At 40.6% G+C, this 20929-nt stretch overlaps 1 pseudogene; it reads left to right on the forward strand.

Annotated features, from left to right (window-relative positions):
* Positions 1–8755: 8755 nt before the first annotated feature.
* LOC143681356 (NACHT, LRR and PYD domains-containing protein 5 pseudogene) lies at positions 8756–18937 on the forward strand (annotated as a pseudogene).
* Positions 18938–20929: the final 1992 nt, after the last annotated feature.

A 20929-nucleotide genomic window follows, 5' to 3' on the forward strand; every position in this document is an offset into this window, starting at 1 on the left:
AGCAGAGAGAGAGCGAGAGGGGGGGCTGGTACCTTTTTTTGGCCCAGGGGTAGAGGTTCCTAGATTTCCTGTAGGAATCAAGGATTGTTAGACAAAAGCCAGCATGCGTAACAAGGAAAAGAGACTGAGGGCCGAAGGTGCTGGGGCAGTTAGCGTATTATTTGGGATCAGCTCTGGGTTCTGGCTAAGGCATGTGGGTGGTGTGGGTGCTGGCTGAGGATGCAGGTTTGGTCTCTGGGGGAGTTTCTGCCCCAGGGCTGGAAAGCCACTTATCAGCTAGGCCAAAGGACAGTGTTGAGGCAGGTGGTTCAGCCGAGGTAAGATGAGGCTAAGGCAGCACATTTGATGGTTGTGACAGTGCTCACTACACTTTTTTGTGTCTGTGGCCTCTCTTTCCCATTAGTGTTGTTATATTACATTTTGAACTTTTTGATTACTTATTAAGATGTTTGCAATATCCTCTGACTCATACCTCTGCTCCAGTCTCTCCTAATTCTCCCCTCACATAACAATGCTGAGACACAGAAGGTAAAAACATAATAGCAGCAGAAAAGAAGATGGACAGCTTCTTGCAGAAGGAATTTTTAATGATTACAATGTTGATGGAGTTGAATTGAGACTAACCATCATTGGTCAACCCTGGGATTTCTCCACCAGTCAGTAAAGACAGGCTGTTATTTTCCATGGGTACTGCTTTTTCTGATGTATGTTCAAATATTATAGCAGATCTCTTCTACATCAACTTCTTATATATCTTCATAGACTGCAGCTCCCAGAAATGTATTGTCCTTGTTTGGAGGGGTGGCACTGGAAGGGAAGGATATAATGCATCATATTTTGCATTTTGATAGATTCTGCCAAATTTCCTCTAAAATGACTCTGCCAATTTCTTTTCTCATCAGTGGTCTATGAAAATGCCCATTTCCCCATCTTTAAAACCATACTCCACATTATCAAACTTTAAAATGTTTGCCTATTTGCTAGCTTGCAGATCATTTATAATTCCATGGTTAGTGATGCAGTGCCTTTTCACATATTTATTGGTGTGTCTCTAAAAATCAGATATTATGTGTTATGTTTAAAATCAAGGAGAACTCCTGCTTTGAAACTTTGAATTATTGTTTCTAAAGTTCATTTAGAAGAATAAATGGCTGAGGTAGTTAAAAGTTTGAGGGAAAGAAAAACTAAATGATGGTGGAAGAGAATACTTGTGCTAAAATATATTAAATACATAATAAACCTCTAGTAGACAGCTTAACAGTTAACAAACAAAATAATGATACAAACAGGTGGGCTATAAAATACCTAGTATATGAAATAACAGTATGCTATTATGACAGTGACATCAAAATCAGTGAAGAATCAAATTATTTTTCAAAAATCTTTAATTTTAAATCTAGAAAACTAGATTAAAATAATAAGGTAGTAAAACCACAATAAAACTAAATATAAAATAATATTAAAATTTTAGGATAATTTAATATTTAAATCATTTCATAATTAAAATATTAATATTGTAATAAAATTATAAAAAGCAAATATAACTGATGACATATATGATTTGGGATTAGGAAAGTCTCCTAATTGAGGAGATAAAGAAGTAAATGTTTAAGTCAAAGATATTTTAATATATTAGATTTAAATATTTCTGAAGGGTTAAAAAAAACCCATCATATCCTAAGTCAGATGGCCATGAAACTGGGAAAAAATATTTGCAACAAATGTGACAGTCATAGGGTTAAAATCATCAATACTTAAAGGGTTTTCTTAAGTCATTAAGGAAAAAAAACTAGCACTTCAATAGAAAAAGTGAGCCAAGGGCATGAATAAATAAAATGTAAATCCTTTCCAGCCAAGGCAGCCCCAGGAAGAGCAAACAGCTGATGGAAATCGGGTGTTTCAAAGTAAGTTGACAGATGAACACTACTTTTGTGTAAAGATAGTGCTGTTTGTCTTGGCTGCAATAGAAAATAGTTTTGTTTTAAAGAATATAATATTAGAAGGTACACTTTTACAATTTAATAACTTACAAGATCTATTAAGGAAAAAAAAAAGAAAACAGCTTCAAAAGTGCCTTCTCAACAGCAAAATATCAGAGATGCATCTTTTGAATTGGATAATTTGATGAAACTGTTTTTATAGTTGCCTAGATTTTATCTGCCCCACCCCCACAAAGAGGAAAAAAATAACAAAGCTTACTTATGTTTAGATACTATATTTCTGGTGAGATACTGTGTACCTTATTTAAGGTACTTTTTTCCTTAGATAATTTATAGCCTGGAAATTGTTTTATTTGTCCTGAAATAAATTAGCAGGCAAGGCTTCCTGCAAAAAAACAAAAGAAAAGTCTCCGAGCTTTATACTGATTTATATTCTTATCTTGGTCCTCCAGTGGTGAGAGAGGCAGGGTGCACCTGCTTCAGTTTTCCTGGTTTTACGGTGGTCCTTAGAAGGAACAGGTGAAGCAAATGCATCTTTGTGCAGCCTGGAGGAGCTCAGGCCATACAGCATCGTATAAGAGATGAGTCCTCTAAAGAGAACCCTGGCAGAGAGATGCAGAATCTGCAGTCTCCTTCTAGTGCTGGGGCCAAGGCTGGACTTGGCCCTACAACAACGTTTCTTGCTCTGGGAAGGGATCTTAATACTGCCAGTGGTTGTGATCCACTAATCCAAATTCTAGCAGTCTACCCCAAGCGAAAAATTCAGCTCAAGATTCATGTAAAAGGATAGGCATGGCAGCGTTATTAAAGATTATTACAAGGTAGAAACTTAAATATCCTAAGATGGAAGCATGTTTAAATAAATTATGGCACATTCCTAAGATATAGAATATTACTACAGCCATTACCAAATCATGTTTTTAAAGACCATTTAACAAAATGGGAAAACACATTAAAGTGAATAACGGGTGCAAAATGGGTATTTGTATTATAAGTCTATTTTCTAAAAAGGAAAAAAAAATACGTGCATAGGAAAAGACTAAAGTGAACTTTCCCAAAATTTGTAGTACAGTAGTTTATATCTGAGTGGCATTATGTGGGCTTAAATTTTTCAGCATTTATTTTTTCCCCCAAATATTCTGCTATGAATATAGTTTATCAGCAGTTAGTATACCACACACACACACACACACACACACACACACACACACACGCACACACACTTTCGTATGCCTCATTGGGGTCCATAAGGAGCTAATCTTTTACTTCATGTGTATGTGTTTCCTTGTAGCAAAAAGCAGGAGCTCCAGCTTTTGATTCAAAAAACAAAACAAAACTCGCTTGGGGGCTGTGTATTGCTACTAATAACCTGTAACTGAGAGTGTGTTTTAATTGTTTATGTTTAATGATAGGATTTTGTCATTTTATTGCCACCTTGTTCTATGAAAATCTCTGTTCTCACCAATGTTGAAAATAGCATCTAAGAACTGTGAGGCAAAAGTGTCTGGAAAATAAAGATGTGGTATAATCAAGTATGAGGACTAAATAAGGGAGAGTGGTTACTCATCTAAAAAAAATTGCAGTTGCCCATTCTTAATTTTCTCACATATGTTGTCTAATTTCTGCCTCTGAAAAGCTATTTATAAAATGTGTCTCTGAGGCTTCTCGGAAAAATAGCCCATTCACACACACACAGACGTACATAAATACCCTTCAAATACCGACTCAGATGAACGTGAAGTATACATGGGAAAACAGTAAGGCTCTGGAAGAGTTCCAGAATGGTATCACAAGCTTCAAGGAACATTTGACAAATACAGTCTGATTTTAGAATAAATTGGGACGACATCAGGAATAGGAATAAATTCACCTTCTCAGAACTGTGCATTGTTGTTTATTTCTGTAAGTGGAGGAAATTTAGAAAATTCCACTAGTAGCCCTCAAATTAGATATACAAGGACTGGGTAGGAGGCAGTGAAATAAAAGAAGGGACATCCACAGAAGCTCACTTCTGTATAATGCTTATTACTTCTTCTATGCCCTATTACATTAAAATTCCATGTAAGAAATTCTTAAGCTTACTTGAAAATGACATCTTTTATTAAACCAAGACAGATTAGATATAAAGTCAAAAATAGATGGCAAAAAGCAATTTCTGCAGTGAAACCCAGTATCATTGAACAAGGTCAGCTCTCCAGAAGTGTAACTGGTACAACCGAAATGGAAGGCAGTTAGGTAATAACTAAATTAAAAATGCAGACTTTCCCTTCTGGTAAAATGGAGTAAATGTCTTTTCCCTGTTCCTCCAGCTAAGTGCAAGTAAACACACTGAGCGCTCTCCGTAAATCAAACACACGAAGACTACAAGGTGAAAAAGGCAGACCAGCTGAGGACCTCAAGACCAGAGGAACAACACTGTGGTGAGTTCCCTGGGTTTTCTTCTTGCCTGATATATTCCAGACTTGATGCTGGTGAAACCAGCAACCTGGACCTGCCAGTGAATACAGACAAAAAAAAATAACCCTAACAAAGCTGCTATCTAACCAGAGGGCTAGAAAAGGGGCAGCATAGCAATACAGTAAGCATCTCTTCCACCAAACACCACAGGGAAAAAACCATCAAAGCCAGCCAAGCTGGCCACCGAGCATAAACGTCCACCTTCAAGAGGCTGCAAAAGGTACCTGTAGAAGTGGGTGGGGTTAGAGGAGGCCTAGAGGAGACCCAGGACTTTTACCATTGCACAGGGTTATCGAGACCACCCCCACAGCAGTGTCAGTGGAAACCCTGTAGGGAACCAGAGCCCCCAGCTCCACCCAGGAATAATGAGGTGCCCTCTACCTGGGTTTTGGTGGTAGCTAAATGGTGAACCTGTATTTCTATCTCCACCTGGCAGTAAGGAGAAGGCATCCTCCATTGTTCTCTCAGAGAAAGCCAGCTAAAATAAGAGGTTTAAATAAGACCCAGAATCTCAGAACCCCATGCAAAAATGATCTTAAAAAGCTAAATACACAAGTACTGTATGCTCCAGCAGTTGCTTTTCTGAGTCTTTATCCCAGAGAAATGAAGATATGTGTTCACCTAAAAACCTATACAGGAATGTTTCTAGAGTATTTATTCATAACAGCCCAAACTGGTAACAAGGGAGATGTCCTTCAGGTGAATGATGAAACAAACGGTGTAGAACATATTAGTGTTGCCAGGGGTTAAAAAAAGGAAGGGGGGATGTGATAAGTGGACACCCCTGAAAAAGAATACTGTGAGAGATCTTTGGGCTCTTGGAAGTATTCTGTCTTAGCTGCATCAATGTTGATAACCTGGTTGTGGTACTATGCTGTAGTTTTGCAAGATGTGACCATTGGAGAAAACAGGAAATCAAAATTTCACTCAGCAATTTCCCATAAGAGAATTTATCCTAAGGATAAAATGGGAAAAGTACCCAAGGGATCTTGTATAAGGATAACCACGATAGCTTTAATTATAAAAGCAAAAATACAGAATGAAATGTCCGACACTGGGTGATTGGTTAAACTGATGATGGTATGTATGGAGTGCCTTGCCACTGGGTATATCCAGGAAGAGCTACTTTAATTTATGTGGGAGGTTGTATGAGTAGTTTGGTGAATAAAATGGCAGTTCCTAAATGTCCCTCTTTCATACAGACACACGCCATTTTGCACACATTCACACATACCACACACAATCACATTTTAAAACCGTCTTTATCTAAATAACTTGAAAGGCTAGTCCTTAAAATGTCAGCAGAATTTATCTTTTTGTGTATGTGGTTTCTTACTTTCTTCTTTCATATCTTTGGTATTTCTAAAAAAAAAAAGTGGATATGTCTTTAAAAGCTTAAGAAATTAATAAAACAAAATGAAACAAACCAAAGAACTTAAATTCAGTATGTTTCCTTAAGTTACTTTTTGATTATAACAGTAATCATGTTTTTAAGTTAAAATGGGAGGAAGGAGGGAGGAAAAGAGAGAAATGTGAAGACAATGTATTATTTGTTAAGGTTAGCAGTGCTATATAAGAACATTGGCAGAAAAATAAGATATGAACCTTATCTTCACAAAGAGTTTATGTTTCTTACGAATGAGAATTGTTTCTAGGTCATCCTTCAATTAAGTTGTTTTTTGTTTGTGGATTGAGTGCTAGTGAAATAATTCGAAGTACCTCCTAGTGTACTGAAAGAACTTCAACAATATTGTATACTCTAGACTTAAAGATAGTTCTTATGCTCACTTAGATCCAGGGATGGTTCCAGGTTTTGGGGAGTTTTAAGTTAAAAATTTTGGAGGCTCTCATTAAGAAAAAATAAAACAAAATTTGTGAAGAACAAATTTCTAGGTAATTTCTAGTCCTTGGAAGGGGCCTGTGTCAGTGAGGGCCCTGGTACCTGAGTCTATTTTAACATCGTGGTAAATAAGCCTTGTTTACTTATTCCCCTACTTCCTCCTTTTAGGGGATTGTTATTGCTCAGTGTCACCAAACTGTGACAACACAAAACACCTATTTGTTGCTCATTCAACTTAAAACTGCCTTATGGGAACAGATTCATTAAAACGCCAAGAAGAAGAATATATGTTTATTTAAGTCTTACTTCTGAAGATTTTTTAAGCTTGCTGATACTTTCAGGCCCTATCTTAGAACAGTTGTATTTATTTATTCCTCTTCTTTTGCCAAAAGTTCATTCATTCAAAAAAATTTCCATGTGTTTAATATTATTTATCTATTTGCTCTGTAATTAGCTTTACACTTAAAATCTCACTGCTATCATCATGGCCACCAAAATTCCACAATCTGGCACCAAAATATGTTCAGACTTTACCCCAGGGCTTCTCAAGTTTGATGTACATTCAGATCACCTAAGGATCTTGTTAAAAGACAGGTTGTCATTCAGGAAATCTCAAATCACAGGCATCTGTGATTGTGAATCTTTATCAGGCTCTCACAGGATATGGTTGCTGGCTTTCTGTGGACCACACTTTTGTAGTGAGGCTCCACAGCTGTACCTGACATACCCTCATTAGAAGAGGGGGGCTCCTCCTGTCCCCTATGCAGGGAACTGGCAGAGGGACTGTATGCTTTAGTCCAGTGGTTGTTGTGGGCAGCTGGTGAGCACGAATCAGGAAAGTGAGCAGAGGACCTGGATTACATGAAATAAGTGGCAGTGCTGATGAGAGCAAGACAGCGAGGGGGTAGGGGGCAGAGAGAGAGAGAGAGAGAGAGAGAGAGAGAGAGAGAGAGAGAGAGAGAGAGAGAGGAGAGAGAGAGGAGAGAGAGGGGAGAGAGGGGAGAGAGGGGAGAGAGGGGAGAGAGAGAGAGAGAGAGAGGAGAGAGAGGAGAGAGAGGAGAGAGGAGAGAGAGAGAGAGAGAGAGAGGAGAGAGAGGAGAGAGAGGAGAGAGAGAGGAGAGAGAGAGAGAGAGAGGAGAGAGAGGAGAGAGAGAGAGAGAGAGAGAGAGAGAGAGGAGAGAGAGGAGAGAGGAGAGAGAGAGAGAGAGAGAGGAGAGAGAGGAGAGAGAGGAGAGAGAGGAGAGAGAGAGGGGAGAGAGGGGAGAGAGGGGAGAGAGGGGAGAGAGGGGAGAGAGAGAGAGGAGAGAGAGGAGAGAGAGGAGAGAAATTGAGAGACCAAGTGAGCACTGAGAAAGAAACAGCTTTTTCATCTACTTTGGGGAAATGTTTATGAGGAAATCAGGCGGGACAGACCGAGGTCATTGTAGCCTGAGGTCAGAAGCAAGCACTGGGGAGGGGGTAAGCATGTGGTTCTTGTGGACCACACATGGTCCACAAATGGACGAGTTTAGACAAAGAGCCTCAGTCTTGGGAAGCTGTGTTCCCACAGATATGGGTGCTTCCATTCAGGGTTTTATGCTTCCTGGGTGTTGTAACAGCCCTTCCAGCAACAGCCTGCCCCACTTGTAACCTTTCCTTCTGGGAATTATCACCAGAAGCCATCTGCATCCCCCATGTCAGGGGTTCCTGGAGTCTTCTCACAGTAACTCTGACATCAGCCCTTTATGCTATCAACCTAGCTCAGATTCTAGGTCAGAGTATGGGACTCTGGAGGGGCTGCTTTTCAGTACACACAATTCTAGAGAACAGAGAGAGGACGGTTTATCATCAAAATAAATTAAGAAAAGTAGCAGATACCTTGTTGCCCCACCTTTGATGTTCTGCAGCTCTGGGAGAGCTGACCTATTTTTAAAAGAGCCTTATTGAGAACGAATTTGCATACCACAAAGCTCACCCACTGAAGGTGTACAATTCACTGTTTTTTGATATATGCACAGAGTTGTTCAACCATTATCACAATGTAATTTTAGAACATTTTCACCACCCCAAAATGAAAAACTTCATACCAGTTAGCAAGCTGAGTCATTTTTGGCTAATAAATTCAATGCACTTCTCAGAGCTCACTTTTGACTGTAATTTATATGACGAACTTTTGGGCAATTTGGATTAGCAAACAAAATTCATTAAAGTGAACATTCTACAGCTAGTATACATCTTTATTATCACTCAGAAATATTTATTAAGGACATTTACTATCAGTCAGAAATATTTATTATGAAATGTAAAACTTAATATTTGTTTGCAAGTATGCATTAAATAAGCTTTGCTGTGGATGATATTGATGAGGTAAGTAAAAAGTAGACAGATGATGGGAAATGAAATTTATTTTGTTTGGGGGGCAAAGTAATAGGTTGTAGTGGACAGCACAGATCATAATGCTACTGATTTATTTTGAGAATCATACACTGAAATTACCAAGGGTAATTTATGAGAAATTAATATTTCTCATAAATTGATATATTTACCTGCGGGGAAAAGAATTAATTTTTAAATCTGTATTTAAGGGAATTCTTGGGTAAAAACTTTCTAAGAACCATAAAGCTGGATTCCTCATTACCTTTTTGGAAAGTACCCAAACTTTTTTTCCTAACCTTTTAACAAAAGTATCTGCCTTTTATAACTAATGACAGGTGGGACCCCAGCAAAGATGTTTCTATTCTTTCAGAACTGTTTGTCAATGAAAATTCAAATCCCTTGCAGGTATTTCTCAATTAAGGTTACGGTTTTAGTTTGCTAAAGCTGATAAAATGCACTATACCAGAAATGGGTTGGCTTTTACAATGGACATTTATTAACTTACAAGCTTACAGTTCTTAGGCCATGAAAAATATCCAAGTTAATGCATGAACAGATTGATACCTTATTCCCAAAGAAAAGCTGCTGTCAATCTGGACTCCTGTCACAAGGCCAGGCACATGGTGACGTCTACTGGTCTTTCCCTCCCGGATTTCGTTGCCTTCAGCTTCTGGCTTCTCCATCTGTGGATTTCTTTCTCAGCTTCTGGGTGCTTCTCTGAATTTCATCTCTTAGCTTCTCTGTGTTTTATCCTCTTACAAAGGATTCCAGTAAGAGGATTAAGACCCACTTTGAATGAGGTGGGTCACAGCTCAACTGAAATAACCTAATCAAAAGGTCCCACCCACACTGGGTCTGCACCCACAGGAATGGATTAAAAGAACATGGCCTTTTCTGGGGTACATAACAGCTTCAAACCATCACAGAGACCATCAAAGAAAGCTCCGTCTCTCAAGCGTAGTGCTTCCGAGCTAGTGATTCACGGGAATGCGAGTACAATCCACAGGGATACATTTGTGGTTGCCACTAGCAATTTCTACCAGGCATTGTGAGATCTAGTTTCTTTGCCCTGTCTGGTTGCAGCACACAACCCCTTATTCCAGACAAGGCTGCCTGGGGAAATTAGTCATTTCTCTTTGCTTCCCAGAGGTTGGCTTTCAGGGTGGATATGTTGAAATGGTTTTCCTTTGGCTTCCCTCCCTATGCTCACCCTTTGTCCATTCTCCCCTCCAAACAAATAACCAAGATCTCTTTTATAAACCCCATTAGCATTCACATGCAAAGATAACAACTGATAATCATTGTGTGGATATAAATGACCAAGTAAAAACGGAATCCTCTCCAAATCTGATATCAGAAGCTTGGAGAGCATTTAGGGAATCTGTGTGTATGAGGCCAGTGCATTATCGGGCTGGAAAGCAATGCGACGCTGATGGACCGCGTGAAGAAGAGAAAGGTACCATGCCAGGGGTGAGCCCAGACCTGTGTAAGGCTGCCAGCTGACGAGGGCTTTACTTGTTTTGCAGACTGTAGAAGTAATTGGCTGTTCATTCACATTCCATGGTTGTTGGCACCGTTGTGCAAAGTAGCTTTACAAGAAAAGCTTTGCCAGAATGCATTAGAAATGAACATTTAAGATGGGACTGGCCCTATTGAAATAACCTGAATTACCCACCACGACATTGTTTTCCCCAGGTGGCTAAAAACACTGACTTCAGATGTTTAAAATGTCAGAAACGTGTATCCTTAATAAGGTGGGAGAGTCAGCCGTACTTGAAGGAGTATCACAGGTCTTCATCATTGTTTAAGTAGCCCGCTGAGACTGCGTGGGCTGTGACTTGATTTCTCTGGTTATAAATAAATCCAAAATGACTGATGCGTTCTGACATTTGGGCAGAGCTGAACCAGATGTGTGACTGATTCATGCTTGCAAGTCCCTGGCTTCAAATTCTTCAGTGTCTATTTAGCATTTAACATTTAAACATTTAGATGGAGGGATTCCTCTTTTAAATGATAAAATTCTGAGGCCTAACAGATGGAGCCATGAAAACATGTACATGTTTGGGTCAACAGAGCTGTATTAAAGAATATCAGTGGTAGAAATGGGAAATGTGACACCTATCAATACAGGTTGCCATGTGCAGCACTTAAGCAATTGAAAAAACACAACTGATTACAGCCCTCTCAGATGGGGGTGGGGCTAACAGCAAAACCAACAAATTTTCCCATTGCTTAACAACCTCTATTGAATATTTTCTACACTGTACCAGCAAACCTCACCACTGTCCTAGCTTAGAATCACCTGAATGTGGCAGTTCACAGTCAGTTCAAATTTATAATAAATAATATTTTATACAGGACCGTTTACTGGAAGTTAGTGATTCTTTTAATATCGAAATTGAAAAGTTGTTACTGTACTTCCCAAGCATTTTCCTGGTTTGGTAACTGGTAAAAGAAAACTCAAGTGAAAAAACAATAGTGGAAAAATGAGAAATGTTCTGCCAACATGAAAGCAAACAAACAGAAAGGACTTTAAAATCTATTTTATGCAATTTCATATCTTTTTCAGGTAACTCCAACCTTATAAGTTTGAGTAATAAATGCTTTCCAAAAAAGAAACCCCGAAATTGTAACGTATAAGAGGTTGGAGTTAGTGGAAATGAAGTATTCGTTTAGCACATGAACTAATCTTGTTAACTAAACAGAAAGAGCTGTGCACTTTTCTTAATAAAAAGTAAGTTTTTCCCAGCTCCACTTAATAAAGTTAATAAATGTTGAACAACTATGCTAGTTTGAATTTGTGGACCCCAGAAAAGCCATGTCCTTTAATCCTCATTCAGTATTGCTGGGTGGGAGTTTTTATCCATGGAAATGTGACCCACCCAATTGTGGGGTAACTTTTGATTAGATGATTTCCATAGTGGTATGTCTCCACCCATTCAAGGTGGGGTTAACTGGAGCCCTTTAAGCATAAGACTAAAGAGACAATGACAGTTAAGTATAATGCATGATCCTGGACTGGATCTTATAAGGAAGGAGAAGATGCCGCAAAAGACATTGGGCAATTGAAAAAATTAGAATATAGCTTGTAAGCGTTCTATCAATGTTAAATTTCTTTAACTTTATAACTGTACTTAATGTGGGTTACCTAAGTGACTATCCTTGTTCTTAGGAAATAAACATGGAAATATTCCATGTTAAAGGAGAATGATATATGCAATCTGCTGTAAATGTTTTGATAACAGATACAGAATAGAAAGTGAGAGATAGAATGATATAGCAAATGTGGCAAAATTTTAAAAGTTGGTAAAGCTGGGTATCTGGATGGCGGTATTTTGGAATTCTCTGTATTGTTTTTGTATTATTTTGGCAAACTGTAAGCTTGAAGTTATTTCAAATTAAAAGTCTAAAAAACAGGACATTTCTATGTTGAAACCGCAGACCAGCTAATGAACATAGGCATGGTAAATGAAAAATAAATACAAATAAATTTTTTAAATTAAAAAAAAAGGGAACCATTTTGGAAAGAGCTGCAGAGCCTGGGCAGCCAGAGACCTTTGGAGCTTCATGAAACCAGAAGCCAGAAGAGAAAGCTAGCAGATTTTTTTTGCCATATTTGCCATGTTCTTTCCAGTTGAGAGAGAAACCCTGAACATCATCGGCCTTCTTGAACCAAGGATGCCTTAGATTGGACATTTCCATAGCCTTGCTTTAATGTGAACATTTTCACAGCCTTTGAACTGTAGGCTTGTAATTTAATAAATTTTACTTTTTAAAAGCCATCCTGTTTCTGGTATATCACATTCCAGCAGCTAGTAAACTAGAACAACAATGTCCTTAAAATACCAGTTTGAATTTTATACCAAATATTTACTCTTTCTGGGGCATCCACGTGGTACAATCTCAGTCTAGCAATTTATGTGTTTGTGTGTGTGTGTGTGTGCGTGTGTGAAGAGAGAGAGAGAGACATAGAGTGAGAATGAGCAAGTGAGAGTGAGCTGGCTAGTGTGCAAGTACAAGCAGGCATAGTTGAATATACAGCATAAGAAAGGTGCTCACGTGCATGAGATTAGATGGGTCTCAGTTTGGAAAAGCTAGAATCCATTTATCACCTGCAAAATGTCACAAAAGCATTACATAAATGCCAAAAGCACTTTGACTTTAAATTGGAGAATTATCTGGGCCGTGTCCTGATGGCCAGAGCAGATGGTTGATATCAGGTGCTAAGGATGGTCATTTTGCAATTCCCAGTATTTGGAACTCTGCTATGTAAGTTTGAAGTGGGTCAAAGTAAAACACTGAGATTTTTATATTCTTGCAGGAAGGTGCAGAATTTCAAAACTGGGGTGCTAATGTTTAGTTATGTTCTGACAAAGCAACTCTATTAATAAAGATGTATTTGGAATCAGAGACTAATTTATTTAGCTCTTGTTCTGATAAATAAGGCATGGAAAAAATTCTCGTATAAAAAAAATTCTATATCAGCTACTGAATGTAGTGGGTTAAGTATTTGTATTATATAGGAAATGGTCATTTGTGATATTTGTTTTGATGCACCTTACATTAATTCTAATGTAACAATCAACATAATAGTTATCACTTTTCAATGTAATTAGAATATGTGTACAAGCTTTTTTTGAGAGCCTATTATAAGAGGATTAAAACAAGAAATCTATGACATGAGGAAGTTACATGGGAAAAAATAATCAGATACTTTATGTATCATACTCTATAATTTTTTTGCCTGTCAGATTTGATTCCTAGGCTTTGTTCCCTTGATTAGGAAAGTTGTGGGTTTATAGAGCAATCATGTATAAATACAGGATTCCCATATATCCCCCTATTATAAACACCTTGGTTTGGAGGATCTTTTGTTATAATTGATGAAAGCACATTTTAAAAATTGTACTAGAAACTGTAGTCCATGGTTTAACTTCATTTTCCATGGAGGTGTGCCTCATCTCCTCATTTATAGGTTTGTTGTCATTTGATGAGAGGATGGAGAGCAGAATATGGTGATGATGCTGCTTCAAGAAAGTTCAAGTTGAATATCCATGATAATAGAGCTCAGACCCAGGACTATTCAGCATAACTAAATGTGAACTATTTATAAAAATGTAAACAAAGTGAAAGTGACTAGTTCATTAAATTAGGACCAGTAAGTGGAGAAAATATATGAAAATAATAATATTTTGTTATCAAACTATACAGCTATAAATGAGTTATTTAAGGTAGAGAAAGACATAACGAATGTATTATGCAGTGCTCAAAGAAAAAAAAAAAAGAAAACTTCTATCATAGGAATGCCCAAACTAGAGAATTTGTAAAAAGTAATGGATTGTGACTTGTTGGTTTGCTGACCATAAATGAAGAGCAGTACCTATAGATGTCCTCTGCAGAGTTACTGGCAGAGATTAGAAGAGCTGGTGCAAAAGTGGGATCTGAGCTTGGAGGTGAGGAATCCAGTTGTGAACCATTCAAGACACCTGTGGAGACAGATGTACCAGGAGAGATAGGAAGTATAGAAGAAGGAAGGAAAGAGGCAAAGTGAAAGCTTTGGTCCTACTTGTTCCATATCACCAACGTTTCTGCTTTTCTACCAAAACTTGACCTCTCCACCTTTCATCAAGATGGAAGACATTAAATTACCCTCCTTTTCCATCTATGGGCTGCAGTGGTGTTTCAAGGAGCTAGACAAAGAAGAGTTTCAGAGATTCAAGGAATTACTAATGGAAGAAACTTCAGAACTGGTGAAACGCCACTTTCCACGGTTCGAGGTGATGAATGCCAACACAGAACAGCTGGCATGCCTCTTGCATGAATATTATATAGTATCTCTTGCTTGGGAGGTGACTATTAACGTCTTTGAAAAGATGAACCTATCAGAACTCTCTGAGAAGGCAAAGGATGAGATGAAAAAATACACACAGGATGAAAAACTAGAGGATTCTGAAGCAATAGGGATTGACCGAGAACCAAGCAATGAAGTGATGCCAGAAAGTTTATCAGCTATAGAACAAGATGGTGCTGGAACAGCAGATACCATAGAAGAACTAGGCCAACGGAATTACAAGCAACACGTGATTACTAAATTTTCCACGGACGTGGACATCACCTTCATGTTCGAAGAATCTGTAACCCACTGGCCACAGACAAAAATTTTGGTTGACGCCTTTCACCCAGATGGGTGCAGCTCACGGCCTCTCACCGTGGTCCTGCATGGAAAATCCGGAACTGGAAAGTCAGTTTTGGCCAGGAGGGTCATGCTGTACTGGGCGCAAGATCAACTTTACAAGGACATGTTCTACATCTTCTTTCTCCATGCCAGAGAGATGCAGTGGATCGGGGAGGGAAGTTTTGCTGAGCTGATTTCCAGGGAGTGGCCAGACTCCGAGGCTCCAGTGTCAGAGATCATGTCCCAGCCACAGAAGCTCTTGTTCATCCTGGACAGCTTCGATGACCTGAGCTTCATCATCAAAGATAGTGACGAGAGGATCTGTAGGGACTGGGCTGAGAAGCAGCCAATGTCCGTCCTGATGAGTAGCCTCCTGAAGAAGGCCCTCCTCCCAGAGTGTTCCTTAATGATTACGATCAGAGACGTGGGCTTAGGAAAGCTCAAGTGGGTGATCAGGTCACCCCGGTACCTGTTAGTTGGGGGAATCTCGGTGGAACATAGGATTAAGATGATCTCCGAGCAGATTAAGGATGAGCAACAGAAGTTACAAATCTTAAAGTCGGTGATGGATAATGACCAGCTGTTTGATAATGGCCAGGTTTTTGCTGTGTGCTCGATGATCTGCATGGCTCTGCAGGAGGTGGCAAAAAGCGATCTTTCCCCCACTTGCCAAATGCTCACAAGCTTATACACCACTTTCATGTTCCAACAGCTCACCCCCCGGGACAAAGTTCAGTACTGTCTCAACCCCAAAGAAAAAGCCATCTTGAAGGGCCTGTGTCATATGGCTTTGGAGGGAGTGTGGCATATGAAGTTTGTATTTTACAGGGACGACCTGAGTTTTTACAGGCTGGAGGAGTCCGAGCTCTCCTCCCTATTTCACATGAAAATCCTTCCCAGGATATCCTTGACAAGAGAGGTTACACCTTCTTTCACCTCAGCTTCCAGGAGTTCTGTGCTGCCTTGTACTATGTCCCAGAGGGAATGGAAGAAGACTGTGATCCATACCACCTATCCATTGGGAATGCAAAGAGCCTGATGGACCTTAAAAGAATTGGCTTTAATCCCCACTTGCTTCAGATGAAGCGGTTCTTGTTCGGCCTCATGAACAAGAAGTCCATGAGGAAATTGGAGGTGCTGCTCGGGTGCCATGTCCCCCTGGTGATCAGGCAGGAGCTTCTGCAATGGGTCTCTCTGTTAGGTAGACAGGCCAAGGCCACCTTGCCACTAGATGTCCTGGACTCCTTCCACTGCCTTTATGAGACTCAAGATGAAGAGTTTGTTCGCTTGGCATTGGAACCTTTCCAGGAAGTGTGGCTTCCAATCAACCAGCAGATGGACTTGCTCGTGTCTTCTTTCTGTCTCCAGTATTGTCAGCATTTGCAGAAAATTCGACTGAGTGTCAAAGAGATCTTCTCGAAGGATGAGATCACTGAGACCCAGCACGTGAACCCCAACGGGTCACAGGGGAAGACCCTCATCACCAAGTGGTGGCAGAAGTTCTGCTTCGTGCTCAGCACCCTGGTAAACCTGAGACTCCTGGACCTGAGCTGCAGCATCCTGAATGAATGGGCCATAAAGACCCTCTGCACCAAGCTGAGGCTTCCAGTCTGCAAAATAAAGACCCTCATCCTTAAAGATGCACAGATAACCCTCGGCCTCCAACATCTCTGGACCACCCTAATTACCAACCGTAATCTAAAATACCTCAACCTGGAAAGCACCCACCTGAAAGACAGAGACATAGAGGCTGCGTGCACGGCCCTAAAACACCGCAACTGCTTGCTGGAGGCTTTGAGGTTGAATTCCTGTGGATAACACAAAGCAGTTGTCTGATGATCGCCAAAGCCCTTATTATGTGCACCAGCCTAAAATCCCTCAGCCTGACAGGAAATAACGTGACAGACAAGGGGCTACGGCCTCTCTGTGAGGCTCTGAAGTACCCAACTTGCAACCTGCAGAAGCTGGCGTTGGGGCACTGTGGTCTCAAAGAATCCAGCTGCCAGAATTTGGGCATTGTATTCATCATCAACCAGAACCTGACTCGCCTCTACCTGGCCGGCAACAACCTGGGGAATGACGGCGTGAACGCCTTGTGTCGATTTCTAAAACATCCCAGCGGTTATCTCCAGAGGCTGATACTTAATCAGTGCAACCTGCAAGCAGCTAGCAGTGGTTTTCTTGCATTTGCACTTATAAGCAACAGGAGTCTGATGCACCTGAGCCTTAGCCAGAACACCCTGCAAGACGACGGGGTAAAGCTTCTGTGTGAGGTCATGAGGGAACCATACGGTCGCCTCCAGGACCTAGAGCTGGTGAGCTGCTGCCTCAGCTCCACTTGCTGCGAGAGTCTGTCCTCAGTGATCAGGAGAAGCAACTACCTGAGGAGCCTGGATCTGGCATCCAACGAGCTGGGTGACAAGGGTGCCATCCGGCTGTGCGAGGGCTTGAAACAAGAGAGCACCTCCCTGAGGAGACTCGGGCTGGAGGCGTGTGGACTGACCTCTGACAGCTGCGAGGCACTGTCCTCTGCCCTCTGCCGCAACCGGAGCCTCAGCAGCTTAAACCTGAATCAGAACAACTTCGGCACTACTGGAACCACCAAGCTGTGCGTGGCCTTTGGAAGCCCCACGTCTAATCTAAAAACTGTAGGGATGTGGAAAGTGCTATTTACCACCCAACAAAAATGTCTGCTGGAAGAGGTGAAGAGGACCAAGCCCAGCTTCATCATTGATGAAAACTGGTATGCTCTGGATGAAGATGACCGGTATTGGTGGCAAAACTAAAGACATGACCACTCTCCCACCCACGCCAGCTCTGTCAGAGGAACTTCAAAGCTATTTTCTCCTGTCCAGCTGTGCCCAAGAGTTCCTCATTACAGATAGAATGTGACTTCTGAATCTCAAAGCTTTCAATGGTAGTGGTTCTTCCGTGCCTGGTACAGTTCAGTTACTGCATCTGCCTGTACTTAGGCTTGTGACCCTGCAGTCAGAGCCTCTGTATCTGTGAAATGTCTGTCTTTCCATGGAGAATTTAGAGAGAGTAAAATAAATACTGAGAGCATGTTGAAAAAAAAAAAAAAAGAAGAACTGGTGCAGGCAATGTGGAAATTCAAGGGATGAAAGGGTGGTGGGTAGCTGACCCTGACGTGAGAGGAAAGATTCAGCAATAAGGAGTAAAATATAGACCGCCATGGAGTCTTGGCAGGGTAGTCTGTGGAGTCCAGGAGTCTTGGAGTCTGCCACTGCTGCTGCTGTGTCTACCTCAGTGATGGTGAAAGGCAGTCTGTGCTTGTTCAAAACTTATTTGTCATAGAGAAGCTCTTTATCTATGGAATGGGAAGAAAGGGAAAAGTTCCAAAAGCAAACTGGTAGCAGGAGTCTGTCTGTCTGTTGTCTATGTATCATCTGTCTCCTGCCTACCTATCTGTCCCCTAACCCGCCACTCTAATTCAAGAAGGCAAGTTCTCAGTTAACTCCTGTGAGGCGTAGCCTTTTGGTACTATGCCACATGCATCTATAACTGCAGCTGTACTTTTTGTTGTGACCCAAGATAACAGCTGATGTTTATAAGGATGGCCCTGAGTCATCAAGGCAAAGCTGCATAGTATTTATTACAGTCTTTTTAACAAGGTAGACAAAGCGCATTTTAGAAAAATTTCCATCCTTCAGTTAGATTGTTTTTGCCTTGGTGACTCCTTGAGGGAAGAAATCATTTCTTATTGATCTTTGTATCCTTCAACCCCTAGCACCATGTTTTTTTACATAGTAGGCAGGCAGTCAACAAATATTGGTGACACTTACTAGAATAGAAATAAGTTAAGTTGTTGTTGTTGTTTTAAACAAGGTCCTAGTGTTTAAAATCCAGCCTTGTTATTACTAGGAAACTCAACTTAGAAAGCACCTATCACCCTACCCATTCTCCTCCTCATTCTCATCTCTCAAAATAATCTGATATTTTCCCATATTGAATTAAGGTTCTTCTTACTAAAGTTTAGGAAAAGGATATGTATCTAAGGCAGGTTTCAAGAACATTTAACAGAGGAAGATGTTATAAGGGCAAAATTAATGCATGGAATTACTACCTGCCACCCTGCATCAGATGTGCCAGGATCTGCCTTTTTAAAGATAATTTTCAGCTTGTGACTTGGGTCACTGCTAGACTTGAGCCTAAGCTCGAGGTGACATCTAGTCAGACAGTATTCAGAATGAGGACCCCAGGCCTTCCATAGGGCTTGGTCAGGGCCGCCTGGTATCTACCCTTGCTGAATACATTGCTGGATGGGGACAAACTTTCCTCCAGGAGAATCAGTGTCATGTGGTGACAGAGCAGTGGGGTCTTCCAGTGCCCATATTCACCCTAACTAATGAGGCAACCTCCTTGAGCTTCAGTTTTCATAGCCACAAAACGAGTATTATAATATCTGTCCTACAGAGGTTTTGGTCAGCTCATATGAAACCATGTGTCTGATGTGTCAGGGGCTTCAGAGCACTACTTCCACACAAGGTCAGGTTGTCTGTGGCCAGGCCAACCTGTTGATCCCAGAGGACGTATTAACTCAATACCACTGATAGTGGTTGGAAATAAGGACAGGTGTAGGGAAAGTTTACCAGTAAACTATATTTTCACAAATGAGTTCCTTAGAGTATCTTGATAAGTACAAGGTAAAGGAAAAATAGAGAGCCTTATTTATAAAGAAGGAATCTCTTTGTAAAATAAGCACAGCCTATATTCTCTGGGCCCAATTATTCGCACACTTGGACGTCATTATCTCCATCACAAATGCTTCCACCTTCCTGACAGAATTCTGGCATCTCCCTCATGTTCCCTGTGCTCACTAACATGCTCATATTTTCATTTAAATCTACCCAAGGCCCTATTAACACTTTTAAATGGGTCGGTGATGCTCTCTCTGTGATCGAAACATTTTGTTGCCACAGGATTATCCTCAATGTACGTGAAAGAATAACGTTTTTACTTTACAGGTCCTTGACATTGCTGTTTCAGAGCCTCTGTGAAACTACTTCTTGAATGCTCAAAAATAAAAATGGTTTCATATTCTAAACAGTATGTTTTATAGGGGCTCAAACATCTTCCTACAATTTTATACATAGCACACCGTGTCATCTCTGGTATAATATTTGTTTTAACAAGTTTCAATAAAAATGAAAAACATTTTTATGTTTTTTTAATTTTTTTTAACCACTCCACCGTTTTGCCCTTTGTCAGTCAGAGGTATTTCCAGAGAGTGGCTCACTGGCAATCCTTGTATGTTTGGCACATGAATCATGAGGGTGGAGAAGGAGTCCACTTTATGAATGGATGAGAGAGCCCAGGGAAATAGCCAGGTTTTCTAAGCCACAAGAATGTGTTTATAGCAGTTCTGAAAATAGAGGTTTTGCCTTCTCATGCTCTTCCAGTATGCTCAAGCATAGGAGATGCAGTAAAATATTAATTCCTTCCACAAATATTTATCTAACTCCTACAGTGTAACAAGCACTCAAGTTCCTGTGGAAAACGTCATGAGCAAAATACACCAAAATTCCGCTTTCCTGAAGTATCTTATCTTATGGATAGGGTCATATAGTCTTAGTGGGAGAGTGCTATGCCAGTCATCCAGCTCCTAGGAGAATAAAAAACCTATGAATTTGGGTCATTTGGTCAACCACAACTGATTTCAGATTGTGCCATAGTGATGTCACTGAAGAGGAATGTGGAGTTGGTAAGAGCTGAGAAAAGCAGCCAAAAAAACAGCATAAATATGCAGAAGACAAATGTCTATGTGGTGATCTGTCCTATGGAGAAGAATAAAGCAGACAAGGGAGAAGAGAGAAGCAGCAGAAGAGGGTTGCAATTGTATAGAGGTCAGGCCTTGTGGAGATGGAGTAGACCAAAGAAGGTGAGAGAGCAAACCAGGCTGAGGTCCAGGGGCAGCAAAGTTTTGAGGTGAGGCAGTGCCAGGCATGGCTGAAGGAGAGCAGAAGCCAGCATGTCAGAGAAGTGTGAACTGGATGGAGAATGGAAGGAGATGAAGCAATCAGGAGCCATGTTGTGCTGGGCCCTGGTAGCTGTTGTGAACACTTTAACTTTGACTCTGAGTGAGCCAAAGATCAAAACTTCCAAATTTATCTCTGCCCCTGGCCAGAGCGGTCTTTGAGCAGA

This window comes from Tamandua tetradactyla, chromosome 4, assembly GCF_023851605.1.
Source record: "Tamandua tetradactyla isolate mTamTet1 chromosome 4, mTamTet1.pri, whole genome shotgun sequence".
Classification (NCBI taxonomy): domain Eukaryota; kingdom Metazoa; phylum Chordata; class Mammalia; order Pilosa; family Myrmecophagidae; genus Tamandua; species Tamandua tetradactyla.